The sequence below is a fragment of the Lycium barbarum genome, chromosome 5 (assembly GCF_019175385.1).
Source record: "Lycium barbarum isolate Lr01 chromosome 5, ASM1917538v2, whole genome shotgun sequence".
Classification (NCBI taxonomy): Eukaryota; Viridiplantae; Streptophyta; class Magnoliopsida; order Solanales; family Solanaceae; genus Lycium; species Lycium barbarum.
Genome location: NC_083341.1, coordinates 41,580,885 through 41,599,239, shown reverse-complemented (window position 1 = coordinate 41,599,239; position 18,355 = coordinate 41,580,885).

The window sequence follows — 18,355 nt, the reverse complement described above, 5'->3', positions numbered from 1 at the left end:
CGTGTCAAATCAAAATGTCATAGCAAATACAAACTGAGCGGCGGAATAGACATCGCCGGTCAAAAATGCAAATATAAGCATAGGGGCCATTTGGGGCCATCATAACAAACTGACCGCTTTGAGACCAGAAAAACAAAATCAGACCAACATATACAGGACCCTTACCCCACATACATGACTACAGGCCTCTACGAGTTCGAAACAGAAACATATGGCGAGACAGGGCCCCGCCGTACCCAAATAGTCAAACATACCAAATATATACAAAGCAAAAGGAGTCTGTACCAAAAGTGGACTCCGGATCAAATAGGAGTACTCCGAGATAGCAAGAAGTGAAGCCTACTGCGGAGGATCACCGATATCTGCACCTGGGAGCATAAAGCGCAGCCCCCGAAGAAAGGGGGTCAGTACGAAATATGTACTGAGTATGTAAAGCACGGAGTACAGAAATATGGATCAAAACCGAAAGCAAATCAAATGTCAAAGGGGAGTACAAATCGGTATGTCAAAATTCGTATCGAAATCATATACATATACATAATGCAAACGAAATCATGCAAACGCTTAGGAACGTGGTCGCCACTCCGACGCTGGCGCCACACACAGCATAACACCAGAAGGTTTCGAATCTCCGTACATCCCCGAACACAAACATAATCATAGGTGAGCGTATCGCATCACGAGCCATATCACAACATAACTCCAAACGGAACCCGGCCCTATGGCGAAGCCTCGGGAACCGTAACACAGCATACGGCCGAACTGTCATAAGGCGCACGAATCAAAACCGGCCCGGGAACCGGTGAACGAAGTCATAATAAGGCACGAGCGGAGTCGTGAGCAAACCAATGCAATCCATATTTCAAAATAGCGTTTCAAAACTTAGTAGTCTCATAAGTCATTTCATAGTACAAAATAATCGGATACTTAGCCGATATAAAGTTTCATTTATCAAAACTTTTCCAAAATAATATGTGTAGCTCAGAACGTAGCTTAACATATCGAAATTTTCGAAACATATCCCGTAGACGGGAATTTCAACATCGAAGGTGCCATTCCAAACGTTATTCAAAAGGACAGCCCAATAAGACAATTAGGGCGTCTCGGGGTTAGCGGGCCCACCTCGAATCAAAGTGAGGTGGCGAACATATTCTTACGAACATTTATATGCCAGGGGTCATACATAATCATTTCTAGGTTACCCGGCCACATTTCGATAGGTTTCGGACGAATGGTGGCATTCTAGCCAATATAGAGCCCTTAGGCTTCAATTGAATTGAATGAATAGTAACCTTTCTGTGGATCGGGTTTCGAGGAACAGAAATGCTCCGGAAGGTCTCATATTCGACTAACATACTAGGATATGCCAAATGAAGGAGTGGGAAGCTTCACATACCTCACAGACGTCGTATGCTCTTCCAAAAGTCCAGTCCCGTTTCGTCAAAAATCTGCAAATGGTCAAAGTTACCAATTGAGATTCTTAGGCTTAAAAATGCCTTTAACTTCAATTTTGCCTACCGAAATTTCGGCAGCATTTCCCCTATAAATCTAACATCCCCGAGGCTTAGCTCGGCTCAAAATACATCAACCACAACAGCCCACACATCAACAAACAACACAAGCAACAATCAAACCATTCCAGCTTCAAAGTTCTACTTTGTTATCTAAGTTGGCAACTTTCATTCAAACTTTCAAAACTCCAATTCTAACTCTACATAATCGAATTCATTTCTACATTCAAACTTATACAATCACATCCTAACTACAATCCAAGCCATACACGAAATTACACCAAAATCCATTATTTTCCAGAATTCTTTAAAACATCAAAATTCAGGACGAACATTCTAATTCACGTCGTTTCATTCCGAATTCATTAACATCATTATAACTTCACATCTAAAGTCTCTAGCACCCAAAATATACAATGATATACATAGTGATACCGAAGGTATACGCTTTCCGATAATATCCAAAATCATTTTTCAACGCCAATTTCATTCATCAATTAATCATTTACAACCTAAGGGTCACAACAACACATTATACCAACTTAAACAAGATCAATTCACATCGTTTTTCCTCTCTATGGCTCACGGCCAATACACACTATACACACACACCCACGGCTTTCTATTTACATCAAAATTACGGGATTTCCCTCTATTTCCAATCCTTAACATATTCACATCAATTCTATAACATTAAAGGGTAAGAATTCTCACCTTTTCTTGAAAACCGGACTTGTCGTAAACGTCGTTCTTGCGCCAAACTAATTATACCCCGTTGAAGAGGGCCTTGAGTACTCCACAAATATGTGAAAACTTTGAATTTTGGATCACTAACCAAGCTTGGGAATTTTTTTTTTTTTTTTCTAGGTTCGGCCGAACCTCTCTTATGGGGTGTTCTTGATTTTTTTGTTGATTTAATGAAAAATACAAAGTGTTGTGGATATATATCCTACTATGAGTCATGTGCTATGCACATGACATTAATACTATGGGTTTGGGCCTACACAAGGCCGGTCACCCTTCCATGGTTTGGGCCTCAATTTGTGTTGCATTTTTCCTTGGCCCAATTAGCTAAAGTCCCGTTTTGTAATTCCCGAAACTAATTTCCGAAATTCCAAATTTACCCTCGGCCTTTCCCGATGTCTTGACATTAAGAATTCCATAACCAACATAGTCACATTTACTAAAATCAAATTATGTCCTTCTAACACCCAAGTCGTAATTATTTCTCGATTTCCAATTATACGAAAACACGGGACATAACATTCTCCCCCCCTTAAGAATATTCGTCCCCGAATGTTAAATTAATCTTATAAGGTCTTATGATCAAGGCAGGAGTGTCCCTTTTTAATAATGACATACATAGTTCATTTTATCAATCAACACAACAAACTGAAAAAGAAATTAGATTACCTGTGGATGTCGGAAACAAGTGGGGATATTTCTTCTTCATCTCGTCCTCCGCCTCCCAAGTCATCTCCTCCCGATTATTGTTGCGCCACAGGACTTTGACGGAGGGCACTTCTTTAGTGCGTAGTCTCCGCACCTGTCGATCCAGAATAGATACAGGCTGCTCGTCATAAGATAACTGCTCCGTCACCTGAATGTCGTCAACTGGGAATATCCTGGCAGGATCACCAATGCATTTCCGCAACATAGACACATGAAACACCAGGTGTACGGCCTCCAAGTCGGATGGTAAGTCTAGCTCACAGGCGACCTCGCCTATCTTTCGCACGATCTGATACGGCCCAATGTACCGGGGGCTCAACTTACCCTTTCTACCGAATCTCATGACACCCTTCATGGGCGACACCTTCAGGAATACCCAGTCGCCAATCCGGAACTCTAACGGTCGACGTCGTCTGTCTGCATAAGCTTTCTGTCGACTCTGAGCAGCCAATAACCGTTCTCGAATAAGCTTTACCTTATCTACAGCTTCCTGGATCACATCTGGCCCAATCAGCTTAGTCTCGCCCACGTCAAACCAGCCAATAGGAGACCTGCATCTCCTGCCATAAAGGGCTTCATACGGTGCCATCTGGATGCTGGAGTGATAACTGTTATTATAGGCAAACTCAATAAGCGGCAAATGATCATCCCAGCTGCCCCTGAAATCAATAACGCAGGCCCGCAACATATCTTCGAGCGTCTGAATAGTGCGCTCGGCCTGCCCATCGGACTGAGGGTGAAAAGCTGTACTGAGACTCACCTGAGTCCCTAATCCCTCCTGAAATGACCTCCAGAAATTTGCTGTAAACTGGGTACCTCGGTCAGTAATAATAGATATAGGGACTCCGTGAAGTCTGACTATCTCTCTGATATACAATCTGGCATAGTCCTCAGCCGAATAAGTAGTCCGGACCGGAAGGAAATGGGCTGATTTCGTCAGCCTGTCAACAACAACCCAGATAGAGTCGTACCTGCGTGGAGTGCGCGGCAATCCAACAACGAAATCCATATTAATCATCTCCCATTTCCAGGCTGGAATTTCCATCTCCTGTAGTAACCCACCGGGCTTCTGATGCTCGATCTTAACTTGCTGGCAGTTCGGGCACTGACTAACAAACTCAGCAATATCTTTCTTCATGCCGTCCCACCAATACAAACGCCTGAGGTCCCGATACATTTTAGTGGAACCAGGATGAACAGAATACCGTGCATTATGGGCCTCGCCCATAATCTGCCGCCGTAAGCCCGCAACATCTGGTACACAGAATCTGCCGTCATATAATAATACTCCGTCAGGCGAGATCTCAAACTGAGTCTTTGCTTTATTAAGGGCCACATCTCTGTACTGAATCAAAAGAGGATCCTCAAACTGGCGCTGCTTTACCTCCTGAATAATAGATGACTCAGCAACTGGACGAACAGAAGTCCCAGAATCTCCAGAATCCACCAAACGAACTCCGAGGCTGGCCAGCTGATGAATATCACGAACCAAATCTCTCTTATCAGATGGAACATCAGCCAGACTGCCCATGGACTTGCGGCTAAGCGCATCAGCTACCACATTGGCTTTCCCCGGATGGTACAGAATATCAACGTCGTAGTCCTTTAGTAGCTCAAGCCATCTCCGCTGCCGCAAATTTAGTTCCTTCTGCCTAAAAATATACTGGAGACTCTTATGGTCCGTATAGATATCAACATGGACCCCATATAAATAATGCCGCCAAATCTTCAAAGCATGAATCACCGCGGCCAACTCAAGATCATGAGTGGGATAGTTCTTCTCGTGCGGTCTGAGCTGCCGGGAAGCATAGGCTATGACTCGACCGTGCTGCATCAATACACATCCTATCCCAATACCAGAGGCATCACAATAGACAACATACCCATCAGATCCCTCTGGAAGAGCCAGAACTGGTGCTGTAATCAACCTCTCCTTCAGCATCTGAAAGCTGCGCTCGCAGGCATCCGACCACTGGAATTTTGCTGCTTTCTGGGTAAGCCTCGTCAGTGGTGCTGAAATAGAAGAGAAATCCTCCACGAACCTGCGGTAATACCCAGCCAATCCCAGAAAACTGCGCACCTCTGTCGGTGTAGTAGGCCTAAGTCAATTCTGCACCGCCTCAATCTTCTGCGTGTCGACCCGAATACCATCTGCGCCGAAAATATGGCCCAAGAATGCCACAGAAGTCAACCAGAACTCGCATTTAGAGAATTTAGCATATAACTTCTGCTGACGGAGAATGCCAAGTACCGTCCTCAAATGATCTGAATGCTCCTCGGCTGATCGCGAGTAAATCAAGATATCATCAAACACAATAACAAACATATCCAGAAAAGGCCGAAATACCCGGTTCATCAGATCCATAAATACTGCTGGAGCATTAGTCAGCCCGAAAGACATAACTCTGAACTCATAATGCCCGTACCGGGTCCTGAAAGCAGTCTTCGGGATATCTGACTCCCGTACTCGCACCTGATGATAACCAGAGCGCAGATCTATCTTTGAAAAATGTCTAGCACCCTGCAGCTGGTCAAACAAATCATCAATCCGGGGGAGGGGATATTTATTCTTAATAGTCACCTTATTCAGCTGCCGGTAGTCAATACACATCCGCAACGACCCATCCTTCTTTCTGACAAACAATACCGGCGCTCCCCAGGGTGATGTGCTGGGCCTGATAAAACCCTTATCCAGCAAATCTTTCAGCTGCTCCTTCAACTCCTTCAACTCAGCTGGTGCCATCCTGTACGGAGGAATAGATATAGGCTGTGTATCCGGCATCAACTCAATAGTAAAATCAATCTCCCGCTCAGGCGGAAGGCCAGGAAGCTCGTCAGGAAAAACATCTGGAAACTCGCTGACGACCGGAACAGACTGAAGGGTAGGTACCTCTGCGGCAGTATCGTGCACACGAACCAAATGATAGATATACCCCTTCTGGATCATCTTCTTAGCCTTGAGGTATGAAATAAACTTACCCCTCGGCGATGCTGTAGATCCGAACCACTCTATGACTGGTTCCCCTGGAAACTGAAAACGGACTACCTTTTTCTGGCAGTCGACATTAGCATAACAGGAAGACAACCAGTCCATGCCCATAATGACGTCAAACTCAAGCATGTCTAACTCTATCAAATCAGCCTTAGTGCTACGGTCATAAATGGTACAATAAAATCCCCAACTGGCGTAGCTACCTTAAATGGTTCTATAGGCTGAGACACTATCCCAATCTTACTAGCAACGAGCGGGGAAATATATGATAAAGTAGAGCCAGGGTCAATCAATGCATATACAGATCTGGAGAAAACCAGCAATGTACCTGTGACGACGTTTGGCGAAGCCTCCTGATCCTAGCGGCTGACCAAAGCATATATGCGGTTCGAGGGACCGCTAGAACCTGAAGCGCCACCGCGGCCTCGACCGCGTCCTGCCGGTGCTGGCATACCTCACCCTCCGGGGCGTGCAATAGATGGAACAGATGACGAACCGGCGGCTGACCCTGTCTGCTGAGCAGCACCACCAGAACCGCTAGCCAAAGGACAGTTTCTCATAAAGTGGCCCTGACCACCACACGAAAAGCAAGCTCCAGTCGCTCGATAACACTCCCCGGGATGAGACTTCCCGCAATGGGGACAACGGGGTCTGGGTGGTCTGGCCTGGCTGGGACCCCTGGGTACCTGTGAACCTGCTACTCTCGAGCTCTGACCGGCCCCAGACGGTCCTGTACTATCGAATCTCCGGCTGCCTGACTGAGTACTCCGGCCGGACGAAGGAAAATGCCTATCTGACTGCTGCTGCTGAGGCTGTCCGCCTCGAGAATCTCCAGAATAACCTGCGGACCTAGCCCTCTTGGGCGGCCTCCGATCTCGATCTCTGCCAGCAGGATCAGACCTGCGACGGTCCTCCATACCCATCGCATAGGCCTGAAGTCGGGCAATGTCCATGTCTGCCTGCAATGACACTGCCATACAACTATTAACCAAATACCGGTCCAATCCCATAACATATCTGTGCATCCGATCGGACATATCTGCTACCACGGCCGGTGCATATCGGGCCAGAGAATCAAACTGAAGGTTATACTCGCGAACACTCCGACCCCTCTGCTGCAGACGTAAGAATCGATCAGCCCGAGCCCGCCGTAACTCTGGTGGCAAAAAGTGGCGGGTAAATGCTGTCACAAACTGATCCCAAGTGGCTGGAGGGGCACCCTCTCCCCTAGACAACTCCCAAGTCTCGTACCAGTGGGTAGCCACATCTCGAAGTCGATGCGAAGCCAGCTCAACTGACTCGGTCTCTGAAGCCCTGACCAAGTCCAGTGAGCGTCGCATCCCCCGAATAAAGTCATGGGGGTCCTCATCGGGCTTAGACCCGAAGAACTATGGAGGGCCACATAACAAAAACTCCCGAACTCTCAGGCTGTCCCGCCTGTCATCGTCATCATCATCCCTCCGCCCGCGTCTGCGAGCCTGTCCTGCTACCAGCGTAGTCAGCAACTGTACAGCCTCTCTCAGGGTCCGGTCCTCCGCCCCTGGCTGAGGAGCTGGAGTCTCAGGGGTGGGTACACGGACCTCTGGAGCTGCCGATGGTCCTACTCCAGGCTGTACTGGTGGGGGTGTAGCAGACCCCTCAGAATGTGGCACGTCCTCAGGCAAATCATAAACACGAGCCCGGGTAGCTCGCTGTGCCTGGCTAGTCTCTCCAATCCTCTCCTTGCCCTTCTGGGCCGCCGTTGGCTTCTTCGGAGGCATCACTGCAATCACAAAGGCGAATCAGATCAAAATCATCCTAATAGCACAGCTCTATCGCACGATCTAAGATTCCAAAAAAAAGTAACATCCTAAATGCCCTGTAGCTTCCCGTTTATAGATGTGGTGCACAACACATCGATAAACAAGACTCTACGAGACACGGCCTGTAGACATTCTGAGGACAAACCGCTCTGATACCACTGTTGTCACAACCCAGCCCCGTGGGCCGCGACTGGTACCCTACCTGGGTACCCAGACCGAATCACACGTTCATTTTTAAATCCAAACTTATTTCATAATTTTACAAAATCATATCGAACATAACTTATATCAAATATGTCTTAAGCGGTCGTGTCAAATCAAAATGTCATAGCAAATACAAACTGAGCGGCGGAATACACATCGCCGGTCAAAAGTGCAAATATAAGCATACGGGCCATTTGGGGCCATCATAACAAACTGACCGCTTTGAGACCAGAAAAACAAAATCAGACCAACATATACAGGACCCTTACCCCACATACATGACTACAGGCCTCTACGAGTTCGAAACAGAAACATATGGCGAGACAGGGCCCCGCCGTACCCAAATAGTCAAACATACCAAATATATACAAAGCAAAAGGAGTCTGTACCAAAAGTGGACTCCGGATCAAATAGGAGTACTCCGAGATAGCAAGAAGTGAAGCCTACTGCGGAGGATCACCGATATCTGCACCTGCGAGCATAAAGCGCAGCCCCCGAAGAAAGGGGGTCAGTACGAAATATGTACTGAGTATGTAAAGCACGGAGTACAGAAATATGGATCAAAACCGAAAGCAAATCAAATGTCAAAGGGGAGTACAAATCGGTATGTCAAAATTCGTATCGAAATCATATACATATACATAATGCAAATGAAATCATGCAAATGCTTAGGAACGTGGTCGCCACTCCGACGCTGGCGACACACACAGCATAACACCAGAAGGTTTCGAATCTCCGTACATCCCCGAACACAAACATAATCATAGGTGAGCGTATCGCATCACGAGCCATATCACAACATAACTCCAAACGGAACCCGGCCCTATGGCGAAGCCTCGGGAACCGTAACACAGCATACGGCCGAACTGTCATAAGGCGCATGAATCAAAACCGGCCCGGGAACCGGTGAACGAAGTCATAATAAGGCACGAGCGGAGTCGTGAGCAAACCAATGCAATCCATATTTCAAAATAGCGTTTCAAAACTTAGTAGTCTCATAAGTCATTTCATAGTACAAAATAATCGGATACTTAGCCGATATAAAGTTTCATTTATCAAAACTTTTCCAAAATAATATGTGTAGCTCAGAACGTAGCTTAACATATCGAAATTTTCGAAACATATCCCGTAGACGGGAATTCCAACATCGAAGGTGCCATTCCAAACGTTATTCAAAAGGACAGCCCAATAAGACAATTAGGGCGTCTCGGGGTTAGCGGGCCCACCTCGAATCAAAGTGAGGTGGCGAACATATTCTTACGAACATTTATATGCCAGGGGTCATACATAATCATTTCTAGGTTACCCGACCACATTTCGATAGGTTTCGGACGAATGGTGGCATTCTAGCCAAAATTGAGCCCTTAGGCTTCAATTGAATTGAATGAATAGTAACTTTTCTGTGGATCGGGTTTCGAGGAACAGAAATGCTCCGGAAGGTCTCATATTCGACTAACATACTAGGATATGCCAAATGAAGGAGTGGGAAGCTTCACATACCTCACAGACGTCGTATGCTCTTCCAAAAGTCCAGTCCCGTTTCGTCAAAAATCTGCAAATGGTCAAAGTTACCAATTGAGATTCTTAGGCTTAAAAATGCCTTTAACTTCAATTTTGCCTACCGAAATTTCGGCAGCATTTCCCCTATAAATCTAACATCCCCGAGGCTTAGCTCGGCTCAAAATACATCAACCACAACAGCCCACACATCAACAAACAACACAAGCAACAATCAAACCATTCCAGCTTCAAAGTTCTACTTTGTTATCTAAGTTGGCAACTTTCATTCAAACTTTCAAAACTCCAATTCTAACTCTACATAATCGAATTCATTTCTACATTCAAACTTATACAATCACATCCTAACTACAATCCAAGCCATACACGAAATTACACCAAAATCCATTATTTTCCAGAATTCTTTAAAACATCAAAATTCAGGACGAACATTCTAATTCACGTCGTTTCATTCCGAATTCATTAACATCATTATAACTTCACATCTAAAGTCTCTAGCACCCAAAATATACAATGATATACATAGTGATACCGAAGGTATACGCTTTCCGATAATATCCAAAATCATTTTTCAACGCCAATTTCATTCATCAATTAATCATTTACAACCTAAGGGTCACAACAACACATTATACCAACTTAAACAAGATCAATTCACATCGTTTTTCCTCTCTATGGCTCACGGCCAATACACACTATACACACACACCCACGGCTTTCTATTTACATCAAAATTACGGGATTTCCCTCTATTTCCATTCCTTAACATATTCACATCAATTCTATAACATTAAAGGGTAAGAATTCTCACCTTTTCTTGAAAACCCGACTTGTCGTAAACGTCGTTCTTGCGCCAAACTAATTATACCCCGTTGAAGAGGGCCTTGAGTACTCCACAAATATGTGAAAACTTTGAATTTTGGATCACTAACCAAGCTTGGGAATTTTCTTTCTTTTTTTTTTCTAGGTTCGGCCGAACCTCTCCTATGGGGTGTTCTTGATTTTTTTGTTGATTTAATGAAAAATACAAAGTGTTGTGGATATATATCCTACTATGAGTCATGTGCTATGCACATGACATTAATACTATGGGTTTGGGCCTACACAAGGCCGACCACCCTTCCATGGTTTGGGCCTCAATTTCTGTTGCATTTTTCCTTGGCCCAATTAGCTAAAGTCCCGTTTTGTAATTCCTGAAACTAATTTCCGAAATTCCAAATATACCCTCAGCCTTTCCCAATGTCTTGACATTAAGAATTCCATAACCAACATAGTCACATTTACTAAAATCAAATTATGTCCTTCTAACACCCAAGTCGTAATTATTTCTCGATTTCCAATTATACGAAAACACGGGACATAACAGGTCACCACTCCGACGCTGGTGCCACACACAGCATAACACCAGAAGGTTCAAATCTCCGTACATCCCCGAACACACACATATCATCGTAACATATCACCAGCCATATCACAGCATAACTCCAACGGAACCCGGCCCTATGGCGAGGTCTCGGGAACCGTAACACAGCATACGGCCGAATTTATCATAGTGCGCACGAACCATAACCGGCCCGGGAACCGGTGGACGAAATCATAATAAGGGCATCAGCGGAGTCGTGAGCAAACAATGCAATTTATATATATCAAAATACTTTTGCAAACTTGATAAAATCATATGTTGACTCATTAGTCCAAATAGTTCGAACAATTAATCAAAACGGGGTTCATTTCACAAATGTATTTCCTAAATGGTAATTGTGGCTCAAAATATGATTTAGGATATCGTGGCAATCAAAGTATTATTTTTCGATAGCCAAATTCATAAACGAAAATCCTTTGCCGACATTATACATAAATGAGACTAATAGAGCAAACAGAAGAGTCTCGGAGTTAGCGGGCCCACCTCGGGCCAAGTCGAGGTGGCGGACCTGAACCGCGGACATTTGGGGTCTATGGAATCATACATGGAGGTTTCAAAGCAAATCAATTACGTTTACAAAAGTTTTGAACATATGGTCACTTTCCAACAAAATATGAGTTTTTTTAGTTCAATTCAATTGAATGAATGGTACTCGATTTCCATTTCGGATTTCAAGGAACAGAATTGCCCCCGGGGCTCCAATATCGACCTAGTATACCTAGGACATGCCAAAAGAAGGAATGGGGTAGCCTTACATACCTTTCTCACTTCTTACGCTTGTTCAAACTCGCTTCCCGTTTCGTCCAAAATCTACGAATGGTCAAAGTTACCAATTAGGAATTTCAAGACTTAAGAATTCACTTAACTTCATATTTGTCTACCGAAATTTCGGCAGCATTTCCCTATACATATAACACCCCCGAGGCTTAGCTCGGCTCAATATATATCAACAACACAACCCACAATACCAAAGTTATTACGAATCACATCAAAATGGTTCTAACGTCAATATTCTTCTTTTCTACATAAAGCAATACTTCCATTTCAAATTTCAAATTTCCAAACAAATCTCAAGGATTTCACATTCATCATCAACCAAGATCATCACAATATAGTTTAGAAACACTTCATATCATTTGTACAAAACTTTCATACGATATACAAAATATACAACTTTCCACCAAAGTCATAATTCATTCAAAACTTCTAATCTTTAACGTACTTATTCATAACATGCTTCCATATCCCAAATTCATCAACAATTATCATAATTTGCACCTTAACAACTCCATTTTCATCATGTCAAAAAATCATACTAAAACGACATAAACTTCTACATTCCATTTCAATGCAAACTTATATCATTTCATCTTCATTTACATTGCAAGCATCACAATAACACAACTAACATGTTAAACCAAATTAATTCATTCTCATTCCAACTTCAAATACCACACGGCCAACATATACATTTCTAACTTCAACCAAATGCATTCCACTTTCATTCTCAATATGAATTCCATCCTACACACAACTAGAATACAACATAAATTCAACCCACCATAGATATACAACACATATACACACACGGCCACATACTACATTTCATACCCACTTTGCAAACTTCCATGCTTTCATGAATTCTACTCATTTCCATATACTACAACATAAACCAACCTTCATAACATAGTAAGGAGGGATAAATTCTTACCTTTTCTCTTCAACTTCTTCACTTGATTAAGTTGTTATATTGAAGAAACAAGTGCTCTTTCCTTCCAAACAATTGCACCAAGTTGTAAAGGACCCTTAATTTAGTAGAAATACCACAAGAAAAATATTTTTGGATCAAGATTTTTGAGAGGTGAAAGTGAGAGCAAAGGGCCGAATGCTCTTCTTCTTTTTTTTGCTCTCTTTCTTTGTGTTGTTCTTGCTTCTAATTTTCTTGAATCTTCTACACATAAAGCCCCCTTTTTAATTAATTGGCACATGGAAAATATTGTATTATTTTGGTGGACTTGGGCCTCTAAATGGCCGGCCACCCCTCTCAACAAATGGGCCTCATTTTCTTTTCATTTTTCTTGGGCCCAATGACTTATAATTCTCGTTTTGAAATTCCCGAAACTAATTTCCAAAATTCCAATTTTTGCCCTTGGCCTTCCTCGTGTTTCCACACTAATATTTTTCATGAACAACACACACATATATTACTTCAAATCAACATGTGACCTTATTCCTTTCAAATCAAAATTATTTCAAATATTTCCCGAACACGCGAAAACACGGGATATAACATCCTCCCCCCCTTTAGAACATTCGTCCTCGAATGTTAGATTAGTCTTATAGGGTCCGTAAATACTTCGGGGGAGTTTCTTCTTATGAGTAGCACACATGATTTCTTACCAATTAATATAACAAAATTTAGATTGCTAGTAGGCGTAGAGAACACTCCTTTTTCATTCCGTCCTCTACTTCCAAGGTCATTGCTTCTCTATTATTGTTTCGCCATACTACCTTAACGGAAACTAAACCTTTGTTCCGTAATCTTCTTACCTGGCGGTCCAAGATGGCTACAGGCTGCTCTTCGTACGATAGTTTCTCCGTCACCGGAATATCATTTGCTGGAAACATTTTGGGAGGACCACCGACGCATTTGCGGAGCATAGATACATAAAATATCAGATGTACCGCTTCCAGATCAAATGGTAGATCTCGCTCGTAAGTGACATTCTCAATCCTTTAAATAATCTGATAAAGTCTGATATATTGCGGACTGAGCTTACTCTTTTTGCCGAATCACATTACACCTTTCATAGTTGATACTTTCAAAAACTCCCAATCACTAAGCTGAAATTCCAATGGTCGACGTCGTATATCAGCACACGATTTCTACCGACTCTAAGTTGCTAATTGTGTCCCTCAGATAAGTTTTACTTTATCAATGGCCCGCTGGATTATATCTGGATCGATTAATTGTGTTTCGCCAGTATCAAACTAGCTGATCAGTGACCTGAATTTTCTGCCATACTAAGCCTCATAGGGGCCATCTGGATGCTAGAATAGTAGTTGTTATTATAAGCAAACTCGATCAATGGCAGGTGATCATCGCAGCTACCTACGAAATCAATAATACAGGCCCGCAGCATATCTTCTAGCGTCTGTATAGTGTGCTCGGCCTGTCTGTTGCTCTGAGGGTGAAATACTGTGCTCGGACTTATCTGAGCCCCTAATCCTTCCTGAAAACGAATCTCCAAAAATTAGTCATAAACTGAGTACCTCTGTCAGTGACAATAGACATAGGAACTCCGTGGAGTGTCACTATTCCTTTAATACATATAGTCTGGCATAACCCTCATCTGAATAAGTGGTTTCGACGGGAAGAAATTGGACCGATTTTGTCAGCCTATTAACAATAACCCATATGGAAATCATACTTCCGTGGAGTGCGAGGCAAACCCGTAATGAGATCCATATTAATTATCTCCCGTTTCTAAGTCAGAATTTCCATTCCCTGGAATAGCCCATCAGGCTTCTGATGTTCAATTTTTAATCTGCTGGCAATTCGGGAACTGGGCAACGGCCTTGCGATGCTTCGTTTCATGCTATTCCGCCAGTACCAGCATCTGGGGTCAGGGCACAATTTAGTGAATTCAGGATAAACAGAATACCGAACATTACGCGCTCCGCTCATAATTGGCCATTGCAGCCCTATGATGTCGGGCACACATAATCTGCCTCGGTATGACAATACTCATCCGGTACAACATCTTTTCCTTGTCAAAGGTCGTCTCTCTACCATACCAGAGTAGACTCCTCAAACTGACGCTGTTTTACCTTTTCCATAATCGATGATTCTGCAGCTTCTTAGACGAAAATTTCAATATCTTCAGAACCGACCAAACGGACTCTAAGGCTAGCCGACCGATGAGTTTTTCAAACCAATTCTTTGTTTCTGAATGTACACTGATTAATGTCGTCCATAGGTTCACGACTAAGTGCGTCTGCCACAATGTTAGCCCTTCTAGGGTGGCATAAAATATTAACGTCATAATCTTTCAATAATTCGAATCATCTTTTCTGCCGCGAATTCGACTCCTTTTGGCTTAGAATATACTAGAGGCTCTTAGGGCCCGTATAAATATCAACACGGACCCCATATAAGTAGTACCGCCATCTCTTTAAAGCATGAATCGCCGTAGCTAAATCCAGATCATGAGCGAAATAATTTCTCCTTGTGCGGTCTGAGCTGCCGGGGAACATAAGCTATAATCGGACCATTCTCGGAGAATTACATATTTCCGTCAATGTCGAAGGCCTAGGCCAGTCCTTTATCACTTCAGCCTTCTGTATGTCAGTTGTTTTCATGTATACTTACTTTGCTTATTGTCCTTCGTTCCCCCTCTTTGGGGTTATACTTACACCACATTCGTATCTTTTCTTTCTACCTACAACTTGGTTATTTTCGTACGAAACCTTACCAGAATCATAATTACATAGTACACAATCTTATTCAATAGCTGACACTCAGATATCGTAATGAATATAACAATTTGTCTTTTAATAATTATATTCCTCCTCATTGGATGATTTGGCCAAGTTATTCCTTCTTTCACACCCGTTCCTTGTCCGTCATTCTGTTTTTTGCAATATTGGAATTACCTGATGTGCACAAGATTCATCATTCCATACCATAGGTTTCCTTTGTCCTGCACTACTACATTTTAGTCCGTTTTCACAAATAATTCTCGTGCTTTACCCATTAACTCTTTTAGAGGTTCCCCTTAATTACGTTTCTTACGGTTCACTTTTCTAACATTTTGTTTACCTTCCACTCAATCATTCTCTTTTCTTTCCAAACATCGTCGTATTAGAATCTTCCAATCTCAACTGGTAGAAAAATGAATATCAGTTTATTTCGTAACATCCGTACCATACCTTTCACTTTGTCTCATAAATTCTGTCCGGTGAATGTTTTCCGTATATTACAACAATGGCTATCAGGGTCTGCCAACTCAATCGACACAATCATAAATGGGGGCCCTACACATACATATATATATCACTACCCTTGCTTTTACAATACATCTTCAATCACTTATTCATACTTACTCTAGTTTCAGAGCTGCGCTGCTTTTCTTCCCTTTTTAGCAATCTAATCTGTCTCAGTTCGTGTGGCCCCTATAAAGTTTCTAGCCATATCACACATCCTAATTCCCTTTTGGTCACCCAGAATCTCCTACTCGTCTCTCATATCTATGTTTGCGAAAATTCTTGTACATTTCCCAGGGGGTCACCCATCCCAGAATTGCTCTGGCCCTGGCACGCTTAACCTTACAACTTTAACGAATTTAGGCACGTTAAGGCCGGTATAATTACGCCAATTGCCCCGCACAGCCTTTGTCACGTAATTTGAGATAAATCGGGGTCTTAACAACTTTCCAAAACGTTCTCGTAGCGGGTCCCATCCCGGCCTAATGAGAATTCTATTACTTTTCTGACTTTATGATTTCCGCGTCGCCCCCTGTAAACCCTCAATATTTACCTTCGTATATATATATATATATTTCTAGACAGCCCACGAGTTTAAGTTTTTATCCCACAAATTCCGGCTCCAATCAGTCGATACCGCAAGGCATCTTCCGGCCACTAGCGAAAGAAAACTAGAGTCCGACGAACTTCGCGAAATCTTTTAGTACTTGATTCACATAATTACCTCCATATTTGTATATATCTATGTATTTGAGTCAAGAGCGAACCGCTCAATTCTCAACTGCTTGTCATACGTTTTGTATCCTTTCAATTAGAGGAAACTTGATTGTCGGACATTTTTGCCCTTCACATGGGCTGTGCTGAAACAAAAATGGATTGGGACATATTTCTGGTCCCTCCAAATGAATTACGAATTTGCTACTCGTATATGCTTCTTACAAATGACATGGAGTGTACCTCTTAAACTTTTAATCTACCATAATAGATTTATCCTATAGGTATCGACCTTTAAGACACGTTAGGAATTTTTATCTCATTTTCCCTTTCGTATTTCTAGAAAAATTTGGGCAGAGGTTCCTCTGTATTTCTTACTATCCCAAAACATGTTCACAGGAAATACCAACCATGCCTCACAGGGCCAACACATATACGTATATACATATCATATCATATCGCCTCACAGCCACACGGGGCTAACAGTTTCAAATAAAAGTATAAATATGCCGAGGCTTACCTCACATGCCCAGCTCAACTGCACCTGCTACACTTTTCATATTTATTTCTCTTTTCAATGTTCGACTTTATGTTTTAATCGTACTTCAGAATACCTTACCCAGCATACGTCTTTCATACCATTACTTACCTGTGTATTGTGTAGCTTCCCATATTATCAATCGCTGTCTCACATCGATACCGTTCTCCAGCTGCATTCAAGGGTTAGTAAGAAAAGGAATTCATTTCCTACAGCTAGCTCTATCGCACGATCTAAGATCCAAAGAAAAGTAACACCCTAAGTGCCCTGTAGCCTCCTGTTTATAGATGTGGTGCACAACACACCGATAAACAAGACTCTACGAGACACGGCCTGTAGACATTCCGAGGACAAACCGCTCTGATACCACTTTTGTCACGACCCAGCCCCGTGGGCCGCGACTGGCACCCTACTTGGGCATCCAGACCGATTCACATATCCAGTTATCAAACCCGAACTTAGCTCAAAGTTCATAAAAGCCATTTTAAACATAATTTAAATCAAAACTTGTCTTAAGCGGTCACGCGTACCAAAATATCATACCGGAACAGATAGAAGCGGCGGAATGCACATCGCCGATCACATGTACAAATATAAACATAAGGGCCATTTTGGCCGCCATAACAGACGGACCGCATTAAGACACAGATCGTAATCAAAACAGACACATATAGGACCCTCGACCCACATATATGACTACAGGCCTCTACAAATACAAAATGAAAACATATGACGGGACAGGGCCCCGCCGTACCCTAAATAGTCAAATATACAGATGCATATACATCACAAAAGATATATACCGACACATGGGCTCCGAATCAAAAGGAGCACTCTGTAATAGCAGGACGTGGAGCCTACAGTGGTGGATCACCGGCGTCTGTACTTGCGGGCATGAAACGCAGCCCCCGAAGAAAGGGGGTCAGTACGAAAGATGTACTGAGTATGTAAAGCATAGAGTGCAGAAGTGTAAACCATAACTGGAAACAAACAGGATACAAAAAGGAGAATACTGACCAGTATATCAAAATCTGTGCCAAAAACGTATGTACATAATGCAGATAAAGAAATCATGCAAAGCTCAGGAACGTGGTCACCACTCCGACGCTGGTGCCACACACAGCATAACACCAGAAGGTTCAAATCTCCGTACATCCCCGAACACACACATATCATCGTAACATATCACCAGCCATATCACAGCATAACTCCAAC